Source organism: Solanum lycopersicum, chromosome 12, assembly GCF_036512215.1.
Source record: "Solanum lycopersicum chromosome 12, SLM_r2.1".
Lineage (NCBI taxonomy): Eukaryota > Viridiplantae > Streptophyta > Magnoliopsida > Solanales > Solanaceae > Solanum > Solanum lycopersicum.
The window spans coordinates 53,331,071-53,347,278 of record NC_090811.1 but is presented as its reverse complement, the minus strand read 5'-3'; the positions used below and the strand labels follow the sequence as shown (position 1 = coordinate 53,347,278).

General features: G+C 34.6%; 2 pseudogenes; both read left to right on the top strand.

The window, feature by feature from the left end:
- The first annotated feature begins 668 nt into the window (after nucleotides 1-668).
- Nucleotides 669-2,168, top strand: LOC109119057 (uncharacterized; annotated as a pseudogene).
- A 285-nt stretch (nucleotides 2,169-2,453) lies between these two features.
- On the top strand, nucleotides 2,454-9,826 carry LOC138337084 (uncharacterized; annotated as a pseudogene).
- The last annotated feature ends 6,382 nt before the right edge of the window (nucleotides 9,827-16,208 follow it).

Below are 16,208 nucleotides of genomic sequence, written 5' to 3'. Positions count from 1 at the left end.
ATCATTTAATAATTCAAATATATATTTAATTGTATTTATGTAATTATATTTTTATGTTTTTATACTCATTCACGCGTGGCACACACGCAACGCGCGTGTCCAGTGACTAGTTTTATAATATTTTTCATTAAATAAAACAACCATTGACTTTTTGGTAGTATTTAGATCCAGTCCTTTTTTCGGTAGCATTCTCCTACTGCAAATCTTTATCAATACACATATTTTTCTAATCTTATATTTAGTTATCAAGAATAGTTTTTATTTGATTTGATCACAACTTAAAGATACAAAAAGGCAAAAGAAGATCAATCAACACTCACAAATTGTAAGATATATTAACTTTTGATTTGCTTGGTGCAACAGCTGAATTATTAGTTAGTCCATTTTGATGACAACTACTATTCATTATGTTTTATTTTAATAACTTGATTGAACGAAAAATGATCACATGTTGCCTAAACCTATAAATTTGAGCATCTAATTTTAGTTGGGTAGTAGGTTGAATGCATAATAAATTACATTATGAAGTTAGTAAATGTTACTGATAGTAATTTACAGTGATGATATGATTCAACTTTTGACTTGAAACCTTCCAACTTATAGAATAAGTATGATGATGAAACTGATATTTCAAGAGTTGGTGAACTTGCAGGGATTTTCTACTGAATATGTCTTGAAATGGCATTGACGATGTGTTAGATCACCTAAGAAAGATAAAGTGTACATGATGTGAATAGAGTCGAGATTGATCAAATTGAGACACGTGAAATGGAGCTATGATTTTTCAAACTTTTCTCAAATACAGTCATCTTCTTTGGCCTAATTCCTTAGTCAAAATAAAAGAGAAAGCCACATTGATTGTGGAAATGCTTCAATCTTTTTTTGGTCGAATTCCAGAGAAATGCAGAACTAACATAAATGTGGAAAGGCAATTAACAACATTGCATGAATTCATTGAAGGTAATACTAGTTCAAGGTTGAATTATGAGCTGACCGATGATATCTATCTGTTAGAATATATGGATCACCTCGACAAGCATCTAAGTGATGCACCGAGATATCTAGTCAAGCCTGACCCTTTTTTTATTAAAGAAATCAAAATGCTTCAGAAGACAGATAGATATCTAAGGCAATTGCTCTTCATTCAAAAGAAAATAAGGTTTCTAAGATACTTATATGACACAATAATTAATGGTTACATCAACCATGTGAAGTTGAAAGGTTTGCAGACTCGAATTATGTTTATGGCTGAAAATGTTGGACACTTCTGTCTTGCTCTTTGGGTTGATGAGGATGAAAACGATGTATTAAAAATCGAGAGTAAGCCTCCTTATCTACTATTCCTTGTTGTGCTAGTGGAGATGGAAATGAAGAAGATTGTTTTTCGTGAACTGAAGGTTTCAAAGTATACAAAATCAAAAACTTTAAAGGACAAGAAATTACCAAAAGGATATTTTCACATCATCTCCACAGTCTGCTGATGTATCTTCGACGGGCAAAGCGTAAGAACTTTGTCGGTGCTCGAAATATTGATGTGGCAATAGAGTTCTTATTGGTTTTTCTGACTGATGTGCCAATTCATGATATGAATGGCAAGTGGTTGAATGAAGTATTAGAAAAGATAGGTTTTTCTGAGTGATGTGCCAAATCAAAGATGATGCTAGCAAGATTGATCTTCCCATGATACAAGTATTGCAATAAATTAAAGATCTAAAAGAACAAGTGGAGGAGAGGCACAAATCCTTACAATACAGTCCATCAATCCCCACAGTTGGTGGATTGAGCTTTCTTGATTCTCTTCTAAGGAAATTGAAAGAGATGCTGAAAACTGAATCAAGTTCACATTTCTGATGAGGCCCCATATTTGTACTTTAGAGGAAGATCTTTCATGTCAAACATCTGTGTTCAGAGATGTCGCAAAGGGAAAGCATAAACATGATTATTAACAATCATAATTAAAGCATGTGTATCAATTATTTCATTGAGTTAGTTAGATTCCATTTTATAGTTAATGACATCATAGTTTATTAGATAACTAATTAGTTAGTTAGTTAGATATTTTCTTTCTCTAATAGATTAATTGATTCATCTAAAACACATGTATATAAGCATCTCATGAGGGATGAATGGATTATTAATCTTTCTGCAAAATACAATCTTATTTCTGTATTGCTTTTTCTCTCAATTCCCAGTTGAAGAACTTCATGGCTTCGTCCATGACTGAATTCTTATTGCTCACAGATTCTTAATATGGTATCAGGGCAAGGTTAATTGATCTCTTCTTCGGCTTATGGATATTTGTTTTGATTGATTTCTTCAATTAATAACAAGTTTTGAAGTTTCTGTGTTGATCCAGATCTGTTTTTGATCACAGCTTTCTATTCTGAGGTTCACCTCTGTTTTCTTTTTTTTTCCTTGTCGAGTAATTCACAATAAGTTTTTTGTGCACATCCATGGCTATCGAAGATAATACATCCACATCTGAGGGAACTAACACATCTGGAAGTGATACTAATGGTGTTTTGTATGTGCATCCCTCGGATAATCCAGGGATGATGCTTGTCCCTGTTCAGTTTGATACAACAGGATATAGATCTTGGAGAAGAGGTGTCATGAGGGCTTTGTTAGTGAAAAATAATTTTGTGTTTTATCGATGGAAGTTGTGAGAAACCAAATGCTAATTAACCTCAATTACATCAATGGCAAAGGTGTGATGACATGGTAATATCTTGGATTCTGAATTCATTAATCAAAGAAGTTTCAGACGGTGTGGAATATGTAAACAATTCTGCTGAAATTTGGAAGGATTTGGAAGATAGATATGATCAAACCTATGGATAAAAATTGTACCAAATCCAAAAGGAAATCAATGATCTCATACAAGGAGTTTTAGACATCACTGTCTATTACACAAGAATGAAGAAGTTGTAGGAAGAATTGAATACTTTGAATGTGAAAAATCATTGTAGTTGTGTTTGTGTGTGTGGTGCAAAGGATGGTATGCACAAGGCTGAGCAAGATAGGCGTCTAATTCAATTCCTTATGGGGTTAAATGAAGTATACACAGGTGAGAGGAAATATTCTCATGATGAATCCACTCCCTTCCATGGGTCAGGCTTTCTCATTGTTGATCCAAGAAGAAAAACAAAGAGAATTTCAGCCTATTGGTCGAATGCGTACAGGTTCAGTTTATTTGAATGCAAAAGCTGTTGATAACAAAGGTCATGGACCTATTGCAACAATTCCAGAATGAGAATGTGGGAGAAGATGCTGATGCTAATAATGCTTCTAGTATGGTTGTTGGATCAGTGAATTTTGCAGGTATTCTGGTTTGTTCTTCCTCTACTGATTTTGACAATCCTTCATGCAAATGTTTTGGATCAAGTGCTAATTTGTGGATCATTGATGCAGGAGCATCAAACCACATAACCTTTAATAGAAACTCTCTAATCAATATTAGAACCTTACCTTTTCCTATACTAGTTTCTCTTCCAAATGGATACAAAGTTAAAGTAACAGAGTTTGGAGATGTACCAGTCACATCTAACATCATTTTACATCAAGTATTATATGTGCCTTCTTTTAAGTATAATCTGGTTTCAGTTCATTCCCTGACCACTACTATGAAATGCATAGTCATGTTCGCTAATGCATTGTGTCTGTTGCAGGCCCCTTTAGTGAAGAGGCCTCAGGTTCTTGGTAATTGTAGAGATGGGCTTTACTTCTTATGCACAAAATGCCTGAAGACTTCTGATAGAATCAATACATGTCAAATATTTTGCTATTTTCCTAATAATAGTCTGCTTTCTAGTTCCATGAAAAATAAAGCATGTACTTCATTTTCTGCCAATTCTTGTCCTACAGATCAATGCAAAATGCCTATTTTCAATACAAACAAATATCATGGTGTTTGCAAATCTATTTCTAATTCTGTTCCTCTTAAGTGTTAATCTTCTTCCAATAATGTTAATTTTGTCTGATCACAACTCTTGTAGTACTGCTGGAGATAATGTAGACTTACTGTGGCACAATTGACTTGGCCATGTACCTTTTGTTAAAATGAAAAGCATCACTGACTTACCAATCATTTTTTCTCCCAAACAATCTTTTATCTGCAACATTTGTCCAATGGCAAGGCAACAAAGATTGCCTTTTAGTCATAGCATAAGCCAAACCAAATCCATTTTTGAAATACTACACATTGACTTATGGGACCATATCATGTATCCGCCTATGACAATGACAAATATTTCATTACATTGGTAGATGATTACAGCAGATCAACTTGGACACATCTCTTAAGTACCAAGATCAATGCTCTACAGGTTTTGAAAAATTTCATAACTATGGTGGAAAACCAATTTAGTACTACAATCAAGCGCATTGGAACAGACAAAATGGGATGGAATTTACTAGTAATGAAACACACCAATTTCTTTTATCCAAAGGGATTATTCATCAGAAAACTTGTCCACACACACCACAACAAAATAGTGTAGTGGAAAGAAAACATAAATATTTGTTGGAAACAGCCAGAGCTCTTTTGTTTCAATCTAAACTACCTATAAGGTATTGGGGAGAGTGTGTTATGACAGCTACACATCTTATTAATAAAATTCCCTCAAGTCACTTGAAAAATAAGTGTTCATATGAAATATTATACAAAAAGAAACCAAACTACAATCAACTTAGATCCTTTGGGTGCCTTTGTTATCCTATTGTCCCCAAAGTACTTGGAGACAAGCGCAAGAACCACTCCACATATTTTCTTGGGATATCTTTTTGGAACAAAAGGTTATAAGGTAATGAATCTGGCTACAAAGAACATACACATCTCCAGGGATGTGATTTTTCATGAACATGTTTTTCCTTTCACTTTATCACCTGACAGTAATTATTTTCCTTCTATTTTGAAGTCTATTTAATCTCCTGATTATACTGAATTGGACTCATATAAAAATTATGTAAATGATTGTGACAATTTGACTGATACAACTCCTTCTCATCTACCTAATCACACTACTGAGAATCCTAATACACCTTCTACCATTGCCATTACATCTTCAACACCATCTCAACATGATACTTCCACAATAGTACAGAGAAGGTCTGATAGGGAAAATAAAATTCCTTCACATTTGAAAGACTATATTGTTAACATTCCTAACTTGAAATCAGCTAACACCAACACACAAAACACACAACTCAACACCAACTTGTCTCTTACTGCACTATTTACCAAACACCACCATATATCTCCTGAAGTCATTGCATCTAATAGTTAGTCACTGGTTGAGAATATTTGTCATGACAGTGAGCCATCATCATATGAGGAAGCATCACTAAATCTTGCATGGCAAAAGGCCATGACACAAGAATTTGAAGCATTGTATGCTAATAACACTTGGGATCTTGTTGCTTTACCACCAAACAAACAAGCAGTTGGATGTAGGTGGGTGTACAAAGTTAAACATAAAGCAGATGGAAGCTTAGAAAGGTTGTTGGCACGACAGGTAGTGAAAGGATATACACAACAGGCTGGAATTGACTATACTGAGACCTATTCACCTGTGGTTAAAATGACTACAGTGAGAACTTTAATAGCATGTGCTGTAAAGAAAGGTTGGGGCATGTTTCAACTTGATGTTAATAATGCATTCCTTAATGGAGATCTTCATGAAGAAGTCTATATGAAAATACCTCCAGGCCTTGAGGTGCCTAATCCAGGACTGGTTTGTAAGCTGAAAAAGTCTCTTTATGGTCTTAAACAGGCAAGTAGGCAGTGGTATTCTAAACTAACTGAGGCATTACCGTCCAGAGGCTAATCACATTCACATTATGATCACTCATGATTTTACAGAAAGGAAGGATCCTTGGTAGTATTTGTTGCAGCATATGTAGATGATGTTATTTTGACAGACACAGACACAACTGAGATTATACAACTGAAAATGTACCTGGAGAACACTTTCAAAATCAAAGATCTTGGAGCACTTCATTATTTTCTGGGCTTGGAGATTCTTGATACAACATATGGAGTACTCATTTCTCAGAGAAAGTTTATTTTAGACTTGCTCAAAGAATATGATTGCTTCAATTGTACACCTTTGTCTTCCCCTTTAGATCCTACTGTTAAATTAAGAGCCAATGAAGGAACTCCTTTGTCTGATCCCACTTTATATAGAAAGTTGATAGGCAAGTTGAATTTCTTAACTAATACTAGATTAGACACAGCTTTCAGTGTACAACACTTAAGCCAATTCAATGTAGGATCCACGAGCTCCACATCTACAAGCAGCTTATCATCTACTTAGATACCTCCAAAAGGATATTACTTTAGGTATTCATTTGTCTAAGGATACTGACTGCACAGTTCAAGCATTTTTTGATTAAGATTGGGCATCATGTCCAGACCCAAGGAGATCAGTCAGTGGCTATTTAGTATTACTTGGAAATAGCCCCGTTAGCTGGAAGTCTAAGAAACAAGAGACTGTTTCCCTATCATCAGCTGAAGCAGAGTATAGATCACTCAGAAAGGTTGTGGGAGAATTGACTTGGCTTCAGAGGTTGCTTACTGAATTGACTGTTTCTATTTCTTCTCCTATTAGTGTTCATTGTGACAGTCAATCTGCTATCCACATTGCTCGTAATCCTGTGTTTCATGAGAGAACTAAAAACATTGAGGTAGATTGTTATTTTGTACGCAATAAGGTTCAGGAGGGTCTCATTTCTATGCATCATGTGTCTTCTTCTGACCAACTTGCTGATATCCTTACCAAGGCACTCACTGGCGTCAAACATTCAGCTATTTTGCACAAGTTGGCTGTGAAATCATCACCTTCTACTTGAGGAGGGGTATTAACAATCATAATTAAAGCATGTGTATCAATTATTTCATTTAGTTAGTTAGATTCCATTTTATAGTTAATGACATTATAGTTAGTTAGATAACTAATTAGGTAGTTAGTTAGATATTTTCTTTCTCTAACAGATTAATTGATTCATCTAAAACACATGTATATAAGCATCTCATGAGTGATGAATGGATTATTAATCTTTCTGCAAAATACAATCTTATTTCTGTATTTCTTTTTCTCTCAATTCCCAGTTGAAGAACTTCATGGCTTCATCCATGGCTGAATTCTTATTGCTCACAGATTCTTAATAATGATGAAATTCTTAAAGATATTCAGAGGCGTAATGTAAATTTGGCATATCAAGCGGACGTATCTATCGACTCTATTCTTGTTCAGTATAATGCTCTTTGGCATTTATTTTGTTAGCTTCCTGCAATCATAAAAGAGATCAAGCATATTCGTGTGAAAGTGAAGGACATGAGGCTTAAGAACCTTCCTCTTAAGACCTTCTCGGTGGTAGAATCATCGAAGCATCTGCGAACTCAAGATAGCAATCCCGTGAACGATGAGGATATAGTGGGTTTTGAGAATGAAGTAGAAGAACTAATTGACTATCTGACTCGAGGGACAAGAGAGCTATATGTCATCCTTATTGTAGCCATGGGGGGACAGGGGAAGACGACTATTGCTAGAAAGTTGTACAATAATGACATCATTGTTTCACGCTTTGATATTCGAGCATGGTGCATCATTTCCCAAACGTATAACTGGAGAGAGCTATTACAAGAGATCTTTAGTCAAGTTACCTGTTCCAAGGACGAGGGAGATAGGGATGATATCCTTGCTGACATGTTGAGGAAAAACTTAATGGGCAAGAGATATCTCATTGTATTGGATGAAATGTGGGATTGTATGGCATGGGATGACTTAAGACTTTCTTTTCCAGACCTTGGAAAATAGAAGCAGAATAGTAGTAACAACTCGACTTGAAGAAGTGGGTAGACAAGTCAAGTACCATACCGATTCTTATTTTCTTTTATTCCTCCCACTAGATGAGAGTTGTAAATTACTGGGGAAAAAAGTGTTTCAAAAGGAAGATTGTCGGCCAGAACTGCACGATGTGAGTCAAGCAGTTGCAGAAATCAAAGGATTGCCTCTAATGGTTGTCTTGGTAGCTGGAATGATAAAAAATAAGTAAAACGAAGAATCTTGGTGGAATGAGGGTAAGAATTCTCTACTTTCCTATCTTGGTATGTTTGAAGAATATAGTCTGTCAACAATGCAACTGAGTTACGATAACTTACCTGATTGTTTATATCCTTGACTACTTTATATGGGGATGTTTCCGGACAATACAATAATTCCAGTGTCTAAATTGATAAGTTTATGGATAGCAAAAGACTTTGTGCAGAACATTGAATCTGGGTGATTAATAGAAGAGGCAGCTGAATGTTACTTGATGGATCTCATTAGCAGTAACTTTGTAATGGTTTGAGATATAAAATACAACGGTAAGGTCAAGTACTGCCACAATTTTGTTTGGAGAAGAGAAGAGAAGAAAAATTTATGTTGGCAGCGAAGGGGCATTATAGACAGCTTCAACATTCTCAATGGAAGGAAAGTCGAGTGAGCTTCAGTTTCAATTAAACGCTTTCCGAGTTCACATCTTTGGGCTCCAAATTACCGAAGCCTTTCCACAAACACTTGAGGTCACTGATAATGACAAATCGAGCAGAATCTTATGGTTGGAATCCCATCCGTTTGGTTAGTGAAGTGAGACTTCTTAAGGTCTTGGATTTGAGTTCTTGTGGAGTGAGAGCTTTGTCGTCAGTTACATTCAAACCACTAATTCATCAAAGTACCTCACAGTTTCCATAAAAGAATTTTATTTTCATTCAGTACCACATCTGCCCCATCTAGAAACTTTAATTGTGGAGGGTTTATCCAAGTTTATCGTGTTACCAAGCGATTTTCTGGAAAATGGAAAATTTAAGGCATGTTGAGATTGGTGAATCTGAATTAGACTTGAAATGGGAAAACAATAAGACGGGAATATTTGAAGAATCCTCTCAATTGGAAAATTTGAGCATTTAAGGCGAGTTGTAATTCATGAAGGTGATAGGGTTGATGTGTTATTACAGAGGTGTCCTAATCTTCAACTGCTCAACATCATTTTTTCGGGATGAAGATTCGGCAGAAATTTGTCAAAAATTTGACTCTTACCCAGCTTCAAATGCTTCACCTTTCCTTACTTATGAGTACTCGTATAGCATGACGGTTCAGTGTCGGAGGCTATTTCGTCAATCAGAAGAGTAATGCTTCGGAGATATCACATTCATATAAACTAAAGTTTTTGAAACTGGTGTCTTAGATATCTCAAGGTGGGATGCCTCAGAGGAATCCTTTCCTCTGCTCAAAACACTTGTTATAAGCTGGTGTGACAATCTCGAGGAGATTCCCCTTGGCTTTGCAGATATTCCAACACTGAAACAGATTAAGTTGATTTGGTGAGACAACAAATTGCTAGAGACTTCAATTGTAAGATATTGAAGGATGCGATCGTATTGACCTCATTATCAAAGTATAAACAAAATCTTATGTGTTGTTTTTGAGTATCTATGTGGCCTCTAATTTAATAACAATACAGTGTTGGCGGTGAAATCCACGGCAGATGTGAATCAAGCATGTGCCTGGTGGCTGTAACCATTGCAATTGCAGACAGATGGGATCATGCAGCCATTCTTATACACAAGTAGCCACGCAGCCCATGCATCCTCTTCTATACATTATTTTTCTGTATGATACAAAGGTTTTGGTATCAATCCATAAAATATGTGTATAGCCTTAACCTTCATATGCAGTAGCAAAATCTCAATCAAGATGACCTTTGTTGAGAATATGCCTCAAGATATTGCAGTAATAAATTAGTTAGCTACGTTTAGGATTTTTAAATCATCTTATTAGAGTCATATGTGACTTGAATTTAGGAGTTAGTTCTTTAATTTGTTGTTTAAATTTTACTGATAAGTTAGTAGCGTATTTTTCTAATTTTTGTTAGGAATTATATATATAAATGTATGTTTATGAATTATTCATAAAATAATTCTCTTTGACAATTTTGCAGTATTTTTTTCTTTCAAAAGTCTTTCTGGTATTTTCTTAATTTCTTTATCAAAAAACCAACAACCTCACTGTCACACAATTATAATCCTCCCAATGGCGATCAAACTTTTGTCTCTGATGAGTTAGAATCTGCAGGGAGAGAGCTGAGTTCTTCAGATTACAGTATTTTATGTGTTAATAATGATGGAAAACTAATCGGTATCAAATCTGTATTTGGAACCAATTCTACAATCCTTCGGCTTATCTCACTCATCGATCAGGCACCGATTCCATTGACGAAAAACTGGTTTGAGGAATACAAATGCCGAGTATAATTTTGAGGTGTGTTTTTTTGCCATTAACTCATCATTAATTAAAATACGAGACAACAACATAAATGAATAAGTAAACAAACTTGAAATATCCTAATTTTCTCAGCAATCAGAAACAATACAGAAAAGAAAAATGTTATATCCTTATTCTCCTCTTCATCCATTGGCTCACTAAGTGTTCTGTTATTTGTTTACGGAAAAAAAACCACATGGTTCCACTCTCAATCCGAACACACCAAAAGAAAACCACTTGTTGTTCCTACCAACTGTGGTGAGTATCAGACTGAAAGCTCCTTTGAGAACCATAGCTTGTCTCATCGTTGCCACTACAGATTCCTCAAACATGTCATGAAAAGTTCCAACATGTAGATCAATAGAATGCTAAACACTGTAAACTCGCTGAAATATGAAATCAATCCGATCCTTACTTGAAATATTTCAAAAAGTGGTATTTTTTTAGCTTTGAAAGTGTAAAGTTTTTTCGTCACGCCCCGAGTCTACCCCCTGAATGTGGACACGGGACCTAGGATTACAAGTGACCCCAAGATAACCCTACTAGCATAATCATAAGCATACTAAAGATAAACTGAGAAATAAAGTTGATGCAGAAGTTAATCATAAGTAAATCTGAAATGATGGAGAATACCTATATACTAACTGAATATATAAAATCTGAGAGTTTCAATACAAAGAAATATCAAACTCGAAAGTCTAAGCTGAATCTAACTATATCTTAAATAGGATTCTAAACAGACTAGAAATGTTGGGACATGCCCCAACTAGATCTAGCAAAACTGAAACTAAAAACTAAAAGTGATAAAGATGAACATATCACTAGTCCTTGAAGAATGAGGAATCACCGTTAATGCTGATGAACTGAAGATCGGTAACCGATCTAAGCGTGATCTGGATGCTGAAAACCTGAACCTACATCATGAGAAGATGTAGTCCAAAGTATGTGTCACTACTTGAAAGGTACTGAGCATGCTAGATAGAATAAATCTCAAATAATTAACATATAAGTGAACAAGGCAACAAAGCAATGATATAATTTGAACATGACATAGATATTGAATACTGAGCTAACTGAACACAATGATCAATTTATAACATGCTCAGACTGAATACCGAATGTACTGATAAATGCTAGATGCAATAGAATCTGACTTAACTGTGGGAGCTACTAATAACTGATGATAAAATCACATGAGTGAAAATGTGGAGTCCGATCTATATCCGCTATCGATAGGTGCCAATATACCCTGCCAGAGGTTTAGAGGCATGTCGGCGTGATCACTAAAATGATGCCTATAGAGGGGACTTACGACCTACGTGGCTAGTATTCTAAGACTATAGGGGTACACTGAACTCTAGTCCAACTCGATATTATGCTACTCACAATAGATTAAGTGGTTAACACATTATGACTAAGTTTCTTTAATACTAGACAACTCAAAATTGAACATGGAAACTGTGCATGCAACAATTAATCTAACAATGATTCATTAATAAATGAGGCAGGTATAACCGAATAACTGAAATATCTGACCTAGCAAGTGCAATTCAAGAACTAAAGAAATACAAGTCTAGGGTTCTGAAACTCATGCGATAAACTGAGTACGAACATGATAATTTGATTTGGAACATATACATAAGTAATTCATGATAATCTACTGAAATTCTAGTGACACTAGGTTTGTTCATAATAGGGAAATCAAGAAACTGACTGAATTCTAGGGACCTGATGGGCAAAAGGAACCCACTAATGAAATCTCATATTTCGGGGCGGGAACTAATGGAAACTTTTTTTTTGTTTAACTAGGGTTGGTCAACCTTTTTCTCTCTCTTGCTTCTAATTTTCTTAGTTATGATTAATGATTTTACTTAGGTAAGTTCTTGTTATGTTTCTGGGCTTAAACTAACTGAAACCTCATAATTTAGGATCTAAATGACGTAGCTTAGGGCTAAAAACAAAATAGGAAAAAGACCAAAAGACCCCCGACTTAATTGTTATCAGAGTGACCGACGGACCAGGTCCTACCTACAGTCCGTACTGGTCCTTCGTTGTTTGTCTTAGAGACTGGGATTTGATTAAACAAGATCCAAGGACTGGTCCACACACCATGTTCCATCCTATGGTATATCCTGTTCAACCATCGTTCGGCTCAGAGGATGGGTTATGCGAACCACGTTTCATGGACTTGGTCCATGCACTTTGGTTCAAGCTACGGTCTATAGGTTGTGGCCGTGGATCGAGGTTTTATTTTTCTATCGTACCAAGTTCCACAGACCTGGTCCATGGGCCATTTTCCCACCTATGGTCTAGATTTTCTGGGGTTTTTTCTAAGTACCACGGACCGTGGTCCAACTTATGATTCGTAGGTGGCCTCCGTATGTGGCACCTGTACTTTTGGAAATCTGCATTCTGGTCTGATTAGGATATTAGTCGTTTCTAGATTTGTTATAGAGTTAGTTAGGATCCATGTGCAATGTGCCAACCATGTGATTTAAAACACATCTGACATAGTTTGTTAAGTCGGTTAGCTTTGTAAAGACTCAATAGGTTTTAGAAAATGATATTATATTAATGAAGGATGAAGGTATTAAATAGAGTTATAAAGATTTAATAGGACTCCTCAATTAACTGAACTACATAAATAATATTTGTTGATATAGCTAATGCAAATTTCTAAATAAGAAAGGATTATGAAACACTAATACTGAATTATTTACTATTGTCTTAACTGACTTCTGATCCTCCAATATGCCCCGTCAAGTTACGATGGATCACTAACCCTAACTTGAATAGATTATGCTCAAATGAAGATTTAGGCAGTGTCTTGGTGAGAGATTTTGATCAGCACTATGGACATGAACAACAAAATCCCTTTTGATGTTGCACTGCAGCATGCTTCACACGACTATGGAGGACAGGATTTTTGCTTAGAAATGTGGCTTCAATATTGTCACAATATATTGTTGTTCGATCATGTACTAAAAAATGTAGCTCATGTAGGAGATTGGTGATCCACAAGGTTTCAAAGGGGGCATTAGCCAATGCCTTATATTCAAACTCGATGGAGCAGCGTGAGACAATATTTTGTTACTTTGAGGACCAACTAATAGGATTCTCACCAAGAAAAAGGATGTAGCCAGATGTAGATACTTCGTAATAGATGTCTCCACCCCTATCCACATCAGAGTAAACATGTAATTAAAGTCATTTAAGGGATTAACTCGTAGGCCAAGTTGAATGGTACCACAAAGGTATTGGAGAACACGGTTCACAACTTTCCATTAAAGGTCTGATGATGCTTACATGAATTGAGACAACTTGTTTACAGCATAGGCTATATTTGGTTTTGTGAAAAATAGGAATTTAAGCCTACCCAAGACTCGGCGATAATGTGTGGCATCAGTCAGGTGAGTTCTATAAGATAAGGTGAGCAACTCAAAGGCACTCATTAGTGTGTTGACACTTTTGGGTGAGAATTAAACATGAAGAGCTGCATATCACTTCAAGACCAAGTTTCTGCACCTGTAGGCTCATTACCATATCACAATCATCCATTATTTCTGAATTTGTCATACACTCCGGGTGTTGCCTTGATTCCTATGAAACTTACAGGTCCATAAAATTACAATGTATGGAGTAGATCATTGCAATTGGCGTTGTTAGTCAACAACAAACTCGATTTATGGATATGAATTGTATAAGAAACTCCTGTAATGTACTTTCGCAGTAAAGTGGGAGAGGTGAAACGCAGTGGTATTGTCATGGATCAGTTCAACTGTCACTACAAAAAATCAGCTAAAAATAACAGACAAAAAAGCAACGGACGGTGTTGCGACAAAAAGCAACGACATTTGCCACGCTGTTTGTCGCTTTTTAATTAAAAATATTTTATTAAAAAAGGGGACGGACATCATTACGTAGACCGTCGCTTTATTGCATGGATTTTTATGCCAAATATATATAATCAATAATTAATTATATTTTTTATTAAAAAATATTTATTAATTAACAAAAAGTCACGGCGTCCGTCGCTTTTTAGTAATTTTAATTGTTTAATTAATTTTTAAGAAAGCGCGGACAACGTCTCTATGTCCGCTGCTTTTTGGTCAAAATGCTGTTCAAACAATTATTAGAAAAGTGGCGGACAGTGTTGCTTAGTCGGTTGTTTTTTGTTAAATATATAACACTGATACGCGATTTTCCCCCATTTCTCTATTTCCCCAAATCAAAAATTTCCCCATCTTCCCCACCTCCACTATCGGACCCACCGTTCGCTGGTGACGTTGCCTCCGCCTCCTACCACCCTTGCTCTCCTCTCTCTTCAATATCTCCATCTCCTTTTAAGGTTAGGGTTATAATTTTGCTTCAACATTTTTTTTTAAAAAAAATGAATTATATTTTAATTTTGTTAGATATGTAATTGTAATCGGTTTATTGATTGTTAGACTGAATTAGGATTATTAGTTAGTTAGTGAATGATCTTAGGATTTGTTTGAACTTGTGTAATTTTGATTTAACTAGTTTTATTTTTGAATGTAGGATTAGTTTGAATTAGATTATTTTAAGGAGTTGTTAGAATTTAGGTATTATTTGAGTTTGTTTGATTTTCAGATTTTAGGACTAACTAGTGTTTGAATTATTATTGAGATTTTAGCTTTATAGTTTGAATTGGGGATTAGGAATAGCTAGCTAATTTGAATTTAGGATTTTAACACTAGTAAGATTTTATGATTATAGGATTAGTTTAAAATTGTGATTTTAAGACTAGTTTGAATTTGGATTTTAGGACTAGTTTGAAATTTATGTTGGATGTTTGACTAATTATAACTTGAATTTACTATAACTGACTTAATTAGAAATATAAACTTGAAATGTTTTTGACTTTAATTTATTGTAACATAATTTTTATTCTTACTAGAACTTGGATTTTAGTTGAACTTAATTATAATTTTGTAGTATTTAAAATTTTTATTGACCTTAATTAGTTAGGAATTAATATAAACTTAATTTTGATCAACTAATAAAATAGAACTTGAACTTAATATTATTGTATTTGAATTTTATATTAAATTAATTTTGCAACTTTTCGTGCTAGGCTACTAAGGAAGCTCATCATCTAAAAAAGATGATACAAGACTATATTGTTTCTTTCATCAAAGTAGGAGATAAGGTTGGTGCTTCTTAATTTCTAAAGTTCAATTACAATTATTTTCAATAATGTGTTTGTGTCCATATAGCTAGTATTGATACTTTACTTTCATTTTGTGATAATTTATTAATTAGTGTCCATCGATTGTTTGTTTAGTATAAGTAACATCACTAGTTAATTCTATTGATGACAAAAATGATTTTCTTGCAAGATCAATTTGTATCCATCTAGTGTTGAAACTTAATCTTTAATTTAAGAATAGTGTGTTTGTTTAACAGAAGTACCAACTCTAGTTGATCTTATTGATGACAAAAATATGTTCTTGCAAGATCGATTTGTGTCCATCTAGCTTTGATATAAAGATTTAACTTCCAATAATTTTTTTAGCCTAATAGTTGTTGGAATTAAGTCAAAACTAAACTATATAAAGTTAATAAGTTAGGAAAATAATGTGATTTAGAATTGGTGGATGAAGTTCTTGGAATTAATTCATGAATATACTAAACTAGTTAAAGTTAAATAACTGTTACATTGTTTAAATAAGTTAGGAAATAATGTGATCTAGTTGGTGGATTTAGTTGTTGGATTTAAGTCAAAACCAAACTAGTTAAAATTAAAATTTGTTAATAATTTAGGAAATAATGTAATGTGATTTAGAATTGGTGGATGTAGTTGTTGAAATTAAGTCATGAATATACCAAACTAGTTAAGGTTAAAAAAATTATTAAGTTAGTTAGGAAAATAATGTGATT